Raw genomic sequence first — 13,153 nt, forward strand, 5'->3', positions numbered from 1 at the left:
CTGCCTTAGCGCTTCTCTTTTTCCTCTGTGCACACTGTCCTCTCTGTGGTCTTACCAGTGCCCATTAAACTCTCACTTCCACCACTCTTGGCCTTGGCCTGGCTTCACCTACAAGCTGCTGCTCACACCCGTCTATGATCGAGGGAGCCCCGCTCACCCGGTGAAGTGAGATTAAAGAGATCCCGCCTTCATTCAGATCCAGAGGACTGAACAGGCCATTATGCCTGGGCACTGGAAACACACCCTGGCAGGCCATCTTCCTGCTCATCCCCTTTAGGAGGGCCAGGTTGTTTGTCTTGTCTCCCTGGTTCTAGGGACACTTTGAGGCACAGAGTTTGCTGATTTCTTGAATTGCAGGTAGACAACACGGGGTACACCCAACACTGTATCCTAGTCAGCCAATAAGCTTGATCTTACAAGCCCTATTTTTTTCCCTTCAATCTTCTCCTTGTCTTTTGTATATTTCCCCAAGTGCTGGGGGAGAAGGCAATGGCACCCCACTCCAGCACTCTTGCCTGGAAAATCCCATGGACGGAGGAGCCTGGTAGGCTGCAGCCCATGGGGTCTCAAAGAGTCGGACACGACTGAGCGACTTCACTTTCACTTTTCACTTTCATGTATTGGAGAAGGAAATGGCAACCCACTCTAGTATTCTTGCCTGGAGAATCCCAGGGCCAGGGGAGCCTGGTGGGCTGCTGTCTATGGGGTCGCACAGAGTCGGACACGACTGAAGCAACTTAGCAGCAGCTTAGCCAAGTGCTGGGAATTCTACTTTCTGAAACGGACTTTCTAGTATCTCTGTTCCAGAAGCCATCCACTTATTCTAGTGGCATCAGTATCTCCTTTCCCCTTGCATATTTTGGATTTTATGTGCAGTTGGATTAAAGAGCCAGGCTCTTCTTCCCTAATATTTACCCAGTTCCCTTATCCCTGCTTCCTTCAACCTCTCTGCTCTTACTCCTACTATGCCAAGCAGCTTTATGGTCAGCAATCATTCTGCAATTTACAAAAATCTCCCCTCTGTGCAGATTACCTTGAAATGTAAACCTAAACCTAAGCCTTTGTCCTCAACTCAGCCTAATTTTCTACTGGCTCTCCTGGCTATTCCAAGGGCAGCTCAGGTTGCACTTGGCTTATCCAAGCCAGATCTCGTTCTTCTTCCCCTAAACTAATTCTTTCTTCTCCTTGCTTCTGGACCATCATTTCCCAGTTACTCATAGCCTCCCATCCCTAAGCTCTAATCAGTTTTCAGAACTTGAAGATTCAACTTCTTGAAAGAAATTGAGATGCAGTAGAGATGACTGTGAAGCCAGAATTCCTCTACTTAATGTCTGTACAACCTTGGGGCAGTTACCTAAACTGTATGCCTCAACAGACCCATCTCTCAGACGGGAATAACAACTGTACCTATACTACACGATTGTCATGAGACTATATACACTAAAGCACTTGGAACAGCGCCCTATGCATTGTTCAGTTCAGTTCAGTTGCTCAGTCGTGCCCGACTCTTTGCCACAGATATGTTTGCTGATTTTTATCTGTTCCACCCATGGTGCTGCCTGCATGCTCAGCCGCTTCAGTTGCATTTGGACTCTTTGTGACCCCATGGACCATAGCCCACCAGGCTCCTCTGTCCTTGGGATTTTCCCGGCAAGAATACTGGAGTGAGTTGCCATGCCCTCCTCCCAGGGATCTTCCTGACCAGGAATCAAACCCGTGTCTCCTGCACTGCAGGAAGATTCTTTACCACTGAGCTAACAGGGAAGCCCCTATTTCCCCCAAAGTTTTTAATTCCCACCATGGCCTCCATTTCATTCTCCCACCGTGAGCACCCTACTTCAGATCTTCATTGAACTGTTCTCTTAGCTTCTGAATCATTTCCCCCTCTGGCTATTCTCTCTAGCACACTAGATAGAGTTCCTAAAGTACAACTTTGGTCACCTACTGTTTTTATCCGTCATCAGCACTCCCCAGCTGTCACCACTTCTCACCAGGATAATGGAAATACATTGAATCCACTCTTGCTCTTTGCTTCTTGTTTTAGATTTTTTTTTTGATGTGAACCATTTTTTAAAGCCTTTATTAAATTTGCTCCAGTATTGTTTCTGTTTTATATTTTGGTCTTTTGGCCCCGAGGCATGTGGGATCTTAGCTCCCCCACCAGGGAGCAAACCTGCACCTTCTGCATTAGCAGGCGAAGTCCTAACCACTGGACTGTCAGGGAAGTCCTCACTCTTGCTCTTTTCTAATCTGCTCTGTAACATGCCACATCTGATCTTATCACATCGTTGCTTTCAAAACTTGAGTGGATTCTCAGGGCTCTTGGAATAATGTCATAGCCTTACTACTCAAAACATGTCCCTGGAGCTTATTAGAAATACACAGTCTTGGTCCCAAGCCCAGGCTTACTAGTCTGAACATGGATTTTAAAAAGATCCCCATCGAATTTGGAGCAGCCCTGTTTATTCCAGGGCCCAGTCTAGCCCTCTTTCTTTCTGCAGCCTCCTCCTGCTCTATGCATCCCCTTGCTCCCTGTGCGCCATTGTCCCCCTGCCTCACTGGTCTTCATTCAGTCCTTCCTATATCTCAGTTTCCTCCTCTCAGACCCCAGGGCCTGGCACCTATAGCTCCCACGAGTTAGGGTGCTCTACTCACGACCTCTTTGTTTTTGCCTGGCTTCAGACCTCAACTCAACTTTTATTGTATCAAAGAAGGACTTCCTGACTTCCAGATCCTCTTGTTCTTCAGTTGCATAACACCTTGTGCTATTTCTTCAACACCCTTAATGCAGTTTGTAATTATGTATTTATTTGTGTGAATACCTGATGAATATGTGTCTCTCCCCTTAGAACACAATTCCATAAAGATAGAAAACATTCCTGTTTTGCTCCTGGTCATCTGGTACGTTACAAATACTTAATAAAATATATATTTCTGCAATCTTTATTCATTCACTTAATGAATATTTATTGTGTACCTGGTGCATACATGCTAGATGCTGGGTATATGTTTAAGAGGGAACCCAGATAGTTTCTCTCATGGCACTTGCAGTCTGCTGCTGCTGCTGCTAAGTCGCTTCAGTGTGTCTGACCCTGTGCGACCCCATAGACAGCAGCCCACCAGGCTCCTCCATCCCTGGGATTCTCTAGGCAAGAATACTGCAGTGGGTTGCCATTTCCTTCTCCATGCAGTCTGCTGCGGCTGAGTCATGTCAGTTGTGTCCGACTCTGTGCGACCCCAAGACGGCAGCCCACCAGGCTCCACCGTCCCTGGGAGTCTCCAGGCAAGAACACTGGAGTGGGTTGCCATTTCCTTCTCCAATGCATGAAAGTGAAAAGTCAAAGTGAAGTCGCTCAGTCGTGTCCGACTCTGTGCGACCCCAACGGCAGCCCACCAGGCTCTCCCGTCCATGGGATTTTCCAGGCAAGAGTACGTGCAGTCCAGCAGGGGGAAAACAGAAAATCAAATAATCACAAACAAACATAATATTACAAGTAAGGCAAATACTATGAGACAAAGTTATGTAGTACCATGAATACTCATAAGGACTGATCAGAGATATTCTCCAACTGCTGCTACTAAAATGAAAACGTAAACTTCAGCATGTATTTTTTAAAGAACAGCTCTATTGCAATAAAATTCACATAACATACAATTCACTCATTTAAACTGTACCCATCAATGCTCTCCAGTATATTCACAGAGTTGCACAATCATTACCACAAGTTTTAGAATGTTTTCATTATCCGAAAAGAAACCCCTCTCTCCTTGGCCTTCACTCCCATCCTTCCCAGCCCCTCATAACCACTAATCTACATTCTGTCTCTATAAAAATTTGCCTCTTCTGCACATTTCATGCAAATGAGATCACACAAAACATGTATTTTTTTGTGACTGGCTTCTTTCACTTGGCATAATGTTTTCAAGGTTTATCCATATTGTAGCATTTAAAGGTACTTCTTTTCTTTTTATCGCTAAATAATATTCCATTGTTCCATGTATTTTTCTTAGCACACTGGAAACAGGATGCTGTGTTCTCTACAAGCAAATTCAGTTTGTCATGTTTCTAGAAGAAAGTGACGGTAAGTAAATGTTGGCTGAGACTTCCAAAGGTGGCAGCCGTGTTTAGAAAGCTTCTTTTCATGAGTGACTTTATTCACTCAGCTCTCTTAGTCTATTTAGTATTCTGACTCACAAGCGGAAATGATTCTATTTTGGCATTCTTTCTTCTCCTGATCTTAGCTCTTTGGTCTCTACTGACTTGCAGTGTTAAATTTTGCAAGTTACTTAAACTTTGTTTATTTAACTCCTGTGTGCTCTATAAAATAAGCCCAATCCAGCCTGCTTGTTTGCCAAAGCTGTTTGGAGACAATTTTTTCATATGATGTACTTCATCAGCTCCCACAGAAGGCAAAAGGAATTTAGTGTGTGGGGGTAGTCTGGGACCCAGTCCAAAATTAGTGCTCATCTGGAAGAAATATGGAAGCCTGATGCTCACTTGCTGGCCTTTTAGTCTTACTCCTTTATTGCCTCCCCTCAATACAGCTTTGTAAATCTTTATCTGTTTTGTGCTTCTTCTATATAAGGTGAGATAAGTTGAAGGAAGGGAAAAGAAAAAAAGATTGTAGTGGAAAAAAAGCTTCCTTGCACTTCCTATTGGCCAACTGTGAACCAATGAGTTACGTGTCTGACCTAGCTTTGTAACCTGAAGAAGGATTACCCACAATATTCAGAATTCCCTTTTTTTTTTGTCGTTAACCCTGAGATTGGCCTTTCCAGACCCCATCTTGGAATGTAAAATCCAATTACATTAAAATGATCAGTCACTCAGGCTCCGTGCTAGGTGCCAAGGAGGATACAAAAAGAAAACAAATCCCTGGTTTCAGAGAGCGCACAGCCTAATGGAGAGATCAGGATTGGGCTTCCCAGGTGGTGCAGTGATAAAGAATACTCCTGCCAGTGCAGGAAATGTGGGTTTGATCCCTGGGTCAGAAAGATCCTCTGGAGTAGGAAATGGCAACCACTCCAGTATTCTTGCCTGGAAAATTCTATGGAAATGAGCCTGTCGGACTACAGTCCACACGGTTGCAAAGAGTCCGACGCGACTGAGCATGTACACACACATGCAAGGAACTGTACACGAGGCAGAATGAGCTAAGTAGCAAGAAGAGTAAAAACCTAAATGCTCAGGGAGCAGAAACAAGAGATTACTGCTAGGTGGGGCGACAAGCATGCTTACATGCAGATTGTCTGAGCTGGGTCTTAAGAGGATAGATGGACCATTTAAATGTGGACATAGGAAATAGTAGGTAAATGTTGCAAATGGACTTCCTTGGGGTGGGGAAGTGGATAGCGTCAGTCTCAGGTAGGTGAAGGGCAGCTGTGAAGAATAAACCGGACAAAAGTAGGATGGAGGCCATGAACACTAGACTAAGGGATCTGTTTTTGATAATTTAAGCAAAAGGAAGCCAAGGAAGGTCTTTGTCAGAGTGTACATCAAAACAGGACAGTTAACCTGACGAGAGGGTGAAGGATTGATTGGTAAGAGGACTCGCTTCAGGCAGGTAAACCAAACAAGAAAGAGCTGAGTCAGGGCAGAGCGAATGGAAAAGAGGTGAGCCCTACAACAGACTGTGAGCTCTGAGTGTGGCAAAGGCCAGAGACAGAAACTCCTGGACAGAACTCTCTGCTGGGATTAGGGACCAGGAGGGGTCAAAGTCCTGGCCACACCTCCTGGTGACGTCATAAGGCCGCCTGAGGCATCTGATTGGCTTCCACGGCCGCCAGTCCCTGGAGGAGGCGGCATCCCGCCCTTCTCTCCCGCCTGCTCCGAGTTTGGTATTAGGAGGGTGTACGCTGAGAACCCCAGGAGCCCCGCACCAGACGTGGCCGGGACGACGGGCGGTGTTGCCGGGACCCGCGCGGAGGTAGGCGCATGAGACAGGCCCTGAGCCGAAAGGCGACCCCAGAGATTCCGGTGCCCGGGGATGCCCGGGGGTCCCCGCCCTCTTTACAGCGCGCAGTCCCCGGTGGGCACGTCGCACGGAGGATGGGGGCGGCCGGAGGATCCGGCGGGCCGGGACCCGAGGGCTGGAGCGAGCTGGTACCGGACTCAACTCTGCGCCCCGCCGCAGCAGCCCCCGCACTCCGCGTTGCTGCCCTTGCTGCCCCCAGAACGGCTCTCGTGTGGGAGCGGTGGTCGGCGGCTCCTCGCCCCCTGGTCTACCGTGACATTTTGTTTGAAAACGTGGGGCCCAGGTTTGTGGCGCCGCGCGGTTGGTCAGGGGGCGGACAGGGCTGCGGCGCGTCCGCTGCCGAGTAGCCCACGCAGTTAGAGATGCTGCGACTCGGCCTCCGCTTCTTGGGAGCCCCACTGCAACCTCGGGGGTGAAACTTCTCAAAACTTTAAAGAACCTTTTTCTAAACCTTGAGTTGCCAAAATGTCAGAGAGCCCTTAGGTAACCTGCCGTGAAACTGAACTGTCTCTGAAGTTTTCCCCCAACTTTTTAAAAGATGGGACGTTTGAGCCGTAGATTTTGACGTGCGAAATGCCGTGGAAAGTTGAAACATTTACGCTAGAAAAGCTTTAGTGCTATGCTACCTGCAGGTCACTGCTTTCTTTGTTAAAATGCCAGTCGCAAGCCTAGACCACACAGCTGTGTGTATCCCCAAGAAGCTATGGAGTGACGAGCACGGGTTCTCAGCAATGCTACCAAAGGGCCGGCTTTGCCCAAGTGGTGCTGGCTGGCTGGTGGTCGGGAGGTTCCTTAAACAAGGCAAGCCTCAGTGCAGTCAAGAAGGACATCTTTTCTGCTTTAGGAATGGTTCCCCACCCCCACCCCGCCTCCTTCCCCCACCCCTCCCGCAGCACTACCAATACACACAGACACCCACACTTACCTGGCCAAGTTAATCTGTACCTTAAAAGGAGAGAATTAAAGGATATGAGTGGGTACCCTGAGCTTCATCAGGGTAAGCCTAAGTAGATGAATTCTTTCTTTTTCTTTCCCTCTAGGGATTTGTAAGAGAAACAGGAAGTCAAAGATTCGGAGAAGAGAGCATTCATTCCACAACTGTAAACAGTTCATTTTTTGTCAGTAAATGTTTCCAAAAGTCATTGGGGGTATTTGGAAAACAAAGACTTTTTCCTGTCCGCTGCTGTGAGGATAGATTACTTTTAAATTCGAAATCTAAAAATTATATTTATTTAGCAGGTAGTTATGGCTCTCAAGGGGATTCCTCGGTGGCTCAGACGGTAAAGCGTCTGCCCGCAATGGGGGAGACCCGGGTTCGATCCCTGGGTTGGGAAGATCCCCTGGAGAAGGAAATACAACCCACTTCAGTACTCTTGCCTAGAAAATTCCATGGATGGAGGAGCCTGGTGGGTTACAGTCCATGGGGTCGCAAAGGGTTGGACATGACTCAGTGACTTCACTTTCTTCTTTCTTTCTTTCTATGGCTCTCAAAGCTATGTATATTGTTAGACTATATAAAATCAGTAGTAATGGGAAAAGATGGAGACCATTGTTCAAAATTAGAATCTTTAGAAAGCTGGTGCATTAACACAGCAGTTCAGTTCAGTTCAGTCGCTCAGTCGTGTCCGATTCTTTGCAACCCCATGAATCGCAGCACGCCAGGCCTCCCTGTCTATCACTAACTCCTGGACTTCACTCAGATTCACGTCCATCGAGTCAGTAATGCCATCCAGCCATCTCATCCTCTGTCGTCCCCTTCTCCTCCTGCCCCCAATCCCTCCCAGCATCAACGTCTTTTCCAGTGAGTCAACTCTTCGCATGAGGTGGCCAAAGTACTGGAGTTTCAGCTTTAGCCTCATTCCTTCCAAAGAAATCCCAGGGCTGATCTCCTTCAGAATGGACTGGTTGGATCTCCTTGCAGTCCAAGGGACTCTCAAGAGTCTTCTCCAACACCACATTTCGAAAGCATCTATTCTTCGTTCTCAGCCTTCTTCACAGTCCAACTCTCACATCCATGAATGACTACTGGAAAAACCATAGGCTTGACTAGACGGACCTTAGTCAGCAAAGTAATGTCTCTGCTTTTGAATATGCTATCTAGGTTGATCATAACTTTTCTTCCAAGGAGTAAGCGTCTTTTAATTTATATTAATTGAAATTACGGGATGAAATGAGGAAATCAGGTGTCTAGATCTCAGGACCATTAGCCAACCTTTAGCCAACCATAGGCCATTAGCCAACCAATCTGTAGTTTTGAATTTTTAAAATAATGACCCTATTAATAAGGAATGCAGATATTAAATACCAATAATATTCCCAACATTTTGCTACTTCACTGTGAAAGTATGTAATTACATAACTAAAGAAATGAATAGATGTGTTTAACAGAATTTATTCAATGTGTCATTTTCATAGTGCAATACTCTTGGTGAAATATATGTCTGCTACTTGTCATATTTGAGATTAACATATTTGAGATTGAGTTAATGGTGGAATTCTTGGCAGGGATAACCACAAACAATAGATTATTAATATACATCCACTTAAACTGTTACTTTTTTTTTTATTCATTTGTAAATATATACTCTTTGTAATTGAGGTGTAATTTAGAAACCATAAAAGTTACTTTTTTGAAGTGAACAGTGCAGTGGTTTTTGGTGTATTCACAAGGTCGTGCAATCAACAGCACTCTGTAATTCTAGAATATTTTCATCACTCCACAAAGAAGCTCCCAACCCATTACTAGTTGATCACCATTGCCCCCTTTTCATAGCCCTTGGTGACCACTAAGCTAATATTCTATGTCTTGAGATTTGCCTATTATACGAATAGAAGCATATAGTATGTTGGTTTTTGTGTCTGGCTTCTTTCACTTGGCACTTAAGGTAATGTTTTCAAAGTTCATCCATTGTTGTAACATGTATTGGTGCTTTATGCCTTCTTCTATAGCTGAGTAAGATTCCATTCGGAGAAGGCAATGGCACCCCACTCCAGTACTCTTGCCTGGAAAATCCCTGGACGGAGGAGCCTGGAAGGCTGCAGTCCATGGGGTCGCTGAGGGTCAGACACGACTGAGCGACTTCACTTTCACTTTTCACTTTAATGCATTGGAGAAGGAAATGGCAACCCACTCCAGTACTTTTGTCTGGAGAATCCCAGGGACGGGGGAGCCTGGTGGGCTGCCGTCTATGGGGTCGCACAGAGTCGGACACGACTGAAGTGACTTAGAGCAAGATTCCATTGTGTGGATATACCACATTTTCTTTATCCATTCATCTGATGATGGACACTTGGTTTGTTTCTACTTTCTGACTGTGTGAGTAATGTTGCTATTAACATTTGTGTACAAGTTTTGATGTGGACTTCTGTATTCAGTTCTCTTGGGTATATACTTAACATTGGAGTTACTGAGTCATATAGTGACTTTATGTTAAAACTTTTGAGGAACTGTTATTTTCTGAAGCAGTTGTACTATTTTTACATTCTCAACCGCAGTATATAGGAGTTCCAGTTTCTCTGCAGCCTTACTGACACATGTTATTACATGTCTTTTTTATTATAACTGTTCTATTTGGTATGCAGTGGGATGTCATTGTGATTTTGATTTGCATTTTCCCTTATATTAATATTTATGATGTTAAATACCTTTTTATGTGCTTATTGTCCATTTGAATATCTTCTTTAAAAAATATCTCTTCAGATACTTTGCTACTTTTTAATTGTGCTCTTTATTGTTGAGTTGTAAGAGTCCTTTTTATTTTCTGGATACAAGTCCTTTATAGATAATGTGGTTAGTCGATATTTCTTCCCACTATGTGGGTTATCTTTTTACCTTCTTTTTTTTAAATAAGAAATTGTTTTCATTTATTTTTGGCTGCTCTGGGTCTTCAGTGCTGCATGCAGTCTTTCTCTAATTGCAGCAAGTGGGGGCTACAATCTAGTTGCAGGGGCTTCTCATTGCCATGGTTTCTTGTTGCAGACCCAGGATCCAGGCTTGAGCTCACTGGTTGCAGCTTATGGGCTTAGTTGCCTTGTGGCATGACCAGAATGCCACCAGGGATCAAAGCCGTGTCCCCTGCATTGCACAGTGGATTCTTAACCACTGGACCACTAGGGAAACCCTCACTTTCTTGATGGTGTTCTTTGAAACACAAAAATATTTAGTTTTAGGTTAAATTTATCTTTTTTTTTATTACTTATGCTTTAAATGTTATATTAGGAAACTGTTGTCTATTCAAGATCACAATGACTTATAACTATTTTTTCTACTACAAGTTTAGAGCCTAAGGTCTTACGTGTAGGTCTTTGATCCATTTGGGGTTAATTTTTGTGTACGGTATGAGGTGGGGAACCAAATTTATTCTTTCACATGTGGATATCCAATTGCCTGGTACAATTTATTTAAAAAGAACTTTTCATTCCACCTTGTCAAAAATCAGTTCACTCTTCATGTGAGAGTTTGTTTATTTGTGTATTTTAAAAAGTGGATTGAATTGCTCCCTTCCTCTCAAAAAAGAAATGTTGCAGTCCTAACCCATAGTATCTCAGAATGTGATCTTATTTGGAAGTATGGTTGTTATAGATATGTTTTATAAATAAAATAGAGTTGATGTACACTATTATGTTAATTTCGGTATACTACGTAATGATTTCTTGTTTGCATACTTTATGAAATGATCCTCATAAGTCTAGCAACCATCTATTTCCATACAAAGTTAGTACACTGACCATATTCCTTATGCTATATATTACATCTCTGTGACTTATTTGGTAAAGTGAAAGTTGCTCAGTCGTGTCCCCATGAACTATACAGTCCATGGAATTCTCCAGGCCCAAATACTGGAGTGGGTAGCTGTTCCCTTCTCCCGGCGATCTTCCCAACCCAGAGATCAAACACAGGTCTGCCGTATTCTTTATTAGCTAAGCCACCAGGGAAGCCCAAGAATACTGGGGTGGGTTCAGTCAGTTTAGTTCAGTTGCTCAGTCGTGTCCGACTCTTTGCGACCCCATGGATTGCAGCACGCCAGGCCTCCCTGTCTATCACCAATTCCCGGAGTTTACCCAAACTCACGTCCATTGAGTCGGTCATGCCATCCAACCATCTCATCCTCTGTCGTCCCCTTCTTTTCCCACCTTCAATCTTTCCCAGCATCAGGGTCTTTTCAAATGAATCAGCTCTTCGCGTCAGGTGGCCAAAGTATTGGAGTTTCAGCTTCAGCATCAGTCCTTCCAGTGAACACTCAGGACTGATATCCTTTAGGATGGAATGGTTGGATCTCCTTGCAGTCCAAGGGACTCACAAGAGTCTTCTCCAACACCACAGTTCAAAAGCAACAATTCTTCGGCACTCAGCTTTCTTTATAGTCCAACTCTCACATCCATACATGACTACTGGAAAAGCCATAGCCTTGACTAGACGGACCTTTGTTGGCAAAGTAATGTCTCTGCTTTTTAATATGCTGTCTACACTTAGCAGCAGCAGCAGCAGCAGCAGGTTGGTCATAACTTTCCTTCCAAGGAGTAAGCGTCTTTTAATTTCATGGCTGCAGTCACCATCTGCAGTGATTTTTGAGCCCCCTCGAAATAAAGTCTGCCACTCTTTCAACTGTTTCCCCATCTATTTGCCATGAAGCAGTGGGCCCGGATGACATGATCTTAGTTTTCTGAATGTTGAGCTTTAAGCCAGTTTTTTCACTCTCCTCTTTCACTTTCATCAAGAGGCTCTTCAGTTCTTCATTTTCTGCCATAAGGGTGGTGTCATCTGCACCCACTGGTGTGGGTAGCCTATCCCTTCTCCAGTGGATCTTCCCGACCCAGGAATCAAACCAGGGCCTCCCACATTGCAGGCGGATTCTTTACCAGCTGAGCTACCAGGGAAGCCCTTATTTGTTATATAGCTGATATAAGAGGTTTGTGCCACTTGATCCCCTTCACCTATTCTTGCCCCTGTCCTTATTTCTTTATTTCTGTACTCATAATTTTATTCTGTTGATCTGTCTATCCATCTATCTATGTATCTATCTTTATGCTAGTACCACACAGTCTTAATTACTCTGGCTTCGTAATTTTTGAAATTGTGTGAGTCTTTAAGATTGTTTTGAGTATTCTGAATTTCTGTATGCATTACAGGATCAGCTTATCAGTTTCTGCAAAATATGCAGTTAAAATTTTGATAGTGATTGTATTGAATGTGCATATCCATTTGCAGGTGTTGCCATCCATATGAAGACTTCCATTTCTTTAGGTCTTCTTTAATTTCTTTCAGCAATTTATTTTTTAGTTTTCAGAGTGCAAATCTTGTACTTCTTTTGTTAACATTTACTCCTAAATATTTAATTATTTCTGATGCTGGTGTAAGCAGAATATAGTCTTGATTTCATTTCTGGAGTTTTCCTTGCAAGTGTATAGGAAAACAATTAATTTTCATATAGTGATCTGGTTTCCTGAAACTTTTGTCATCTCAAATAGTTCTAATGGCTTTTTTCTTTTTTTTTTTTATGGATTCCTTGGAAGTTTCTGTGTATAAGACCATGACATCTTAAAATAGAGATAGTTTTAGTTTTTCCTTTCCAATCTATGTGTTTCCTATTTTATTTTCTTGTACTGACCAGACCCTCCAGTGTGACACATTAGAAGTGTCATAAGCAAACAGCCTTATGTTGTTTCTGACCTTACGCGGATCAGTCATTTACAATTAAGTGTGGTGTTAGCTGTAGGCTTTCGTAGATACTTCTATATCAGGTAGAGAACGTTAACTTCTATTGCTATTAATAGTTTGTTGAATGTTTTTAATCATAAAATAATGTTGAATTCTGTCAAGTGCTTTTCTCTGTGTCTGTTGAAATGATTATATGGTTTTTGTCTTTAATTCAATTCATATGGTTCATTACACTGATTTCCGCTTGTTGAAAAATGCTTGTTATTTTTAAAGATGTAGAAATTTTATAGTGGAACTAAACAGGTTATTTTAAGTGTAGAGCAAAAATTAATCAGTATGAAATACTCTTCTTGTTACTTAAGACATAGACGCTTCCCTATATTTCTGTGCAGTGATAAGAATGGTTCAAGACTTCAGCATTTCATTTTACGTCTGCTTTCTATTTTTAAGATTTCATCTGTATTTTCTTCTTTGTCCAGTCTAAAGCTAAAGAGGAAAGAAATGAAGTAGCAGTAGAATT

At 43.4% G+C, this 13,153-nt stretch overlaps 1 protein-coding gene across 1 annotated transcript in view; it reads left to right on the forward strand.

Moving 5' to 3' along the window:
- PLEKHH2 (pleckstrin homology, MyTH4 and FERM domain containing H2) overlaps nt 5,826-13,153 on the forward strand; it is a 101,187-nt gene continuing 93,859 nt past the window's right edge. The window contains exon 1 of the mRNA XM_018055177.1: nt 5,826-5,927. The gene's annotated coding sequence lies outside the window, so the exon portion shown is untranslated. The remainder of the gene's footprint in view (nt 5,928-13,153) is intronic.

The sequence above is a fragment of the Capra hircus genome, chromosome 11 (genome assembly GCF_001704415.2).
Source record: "Capra hircus breed San Clemente chromosome 11, ASM170441v1, whole genome shotgun sequence".
NCBI lineage: Eukaryota > Metazoa > Chordata > Mammalia > Artiodactyla > Bovidae > Capra > Capra hircus.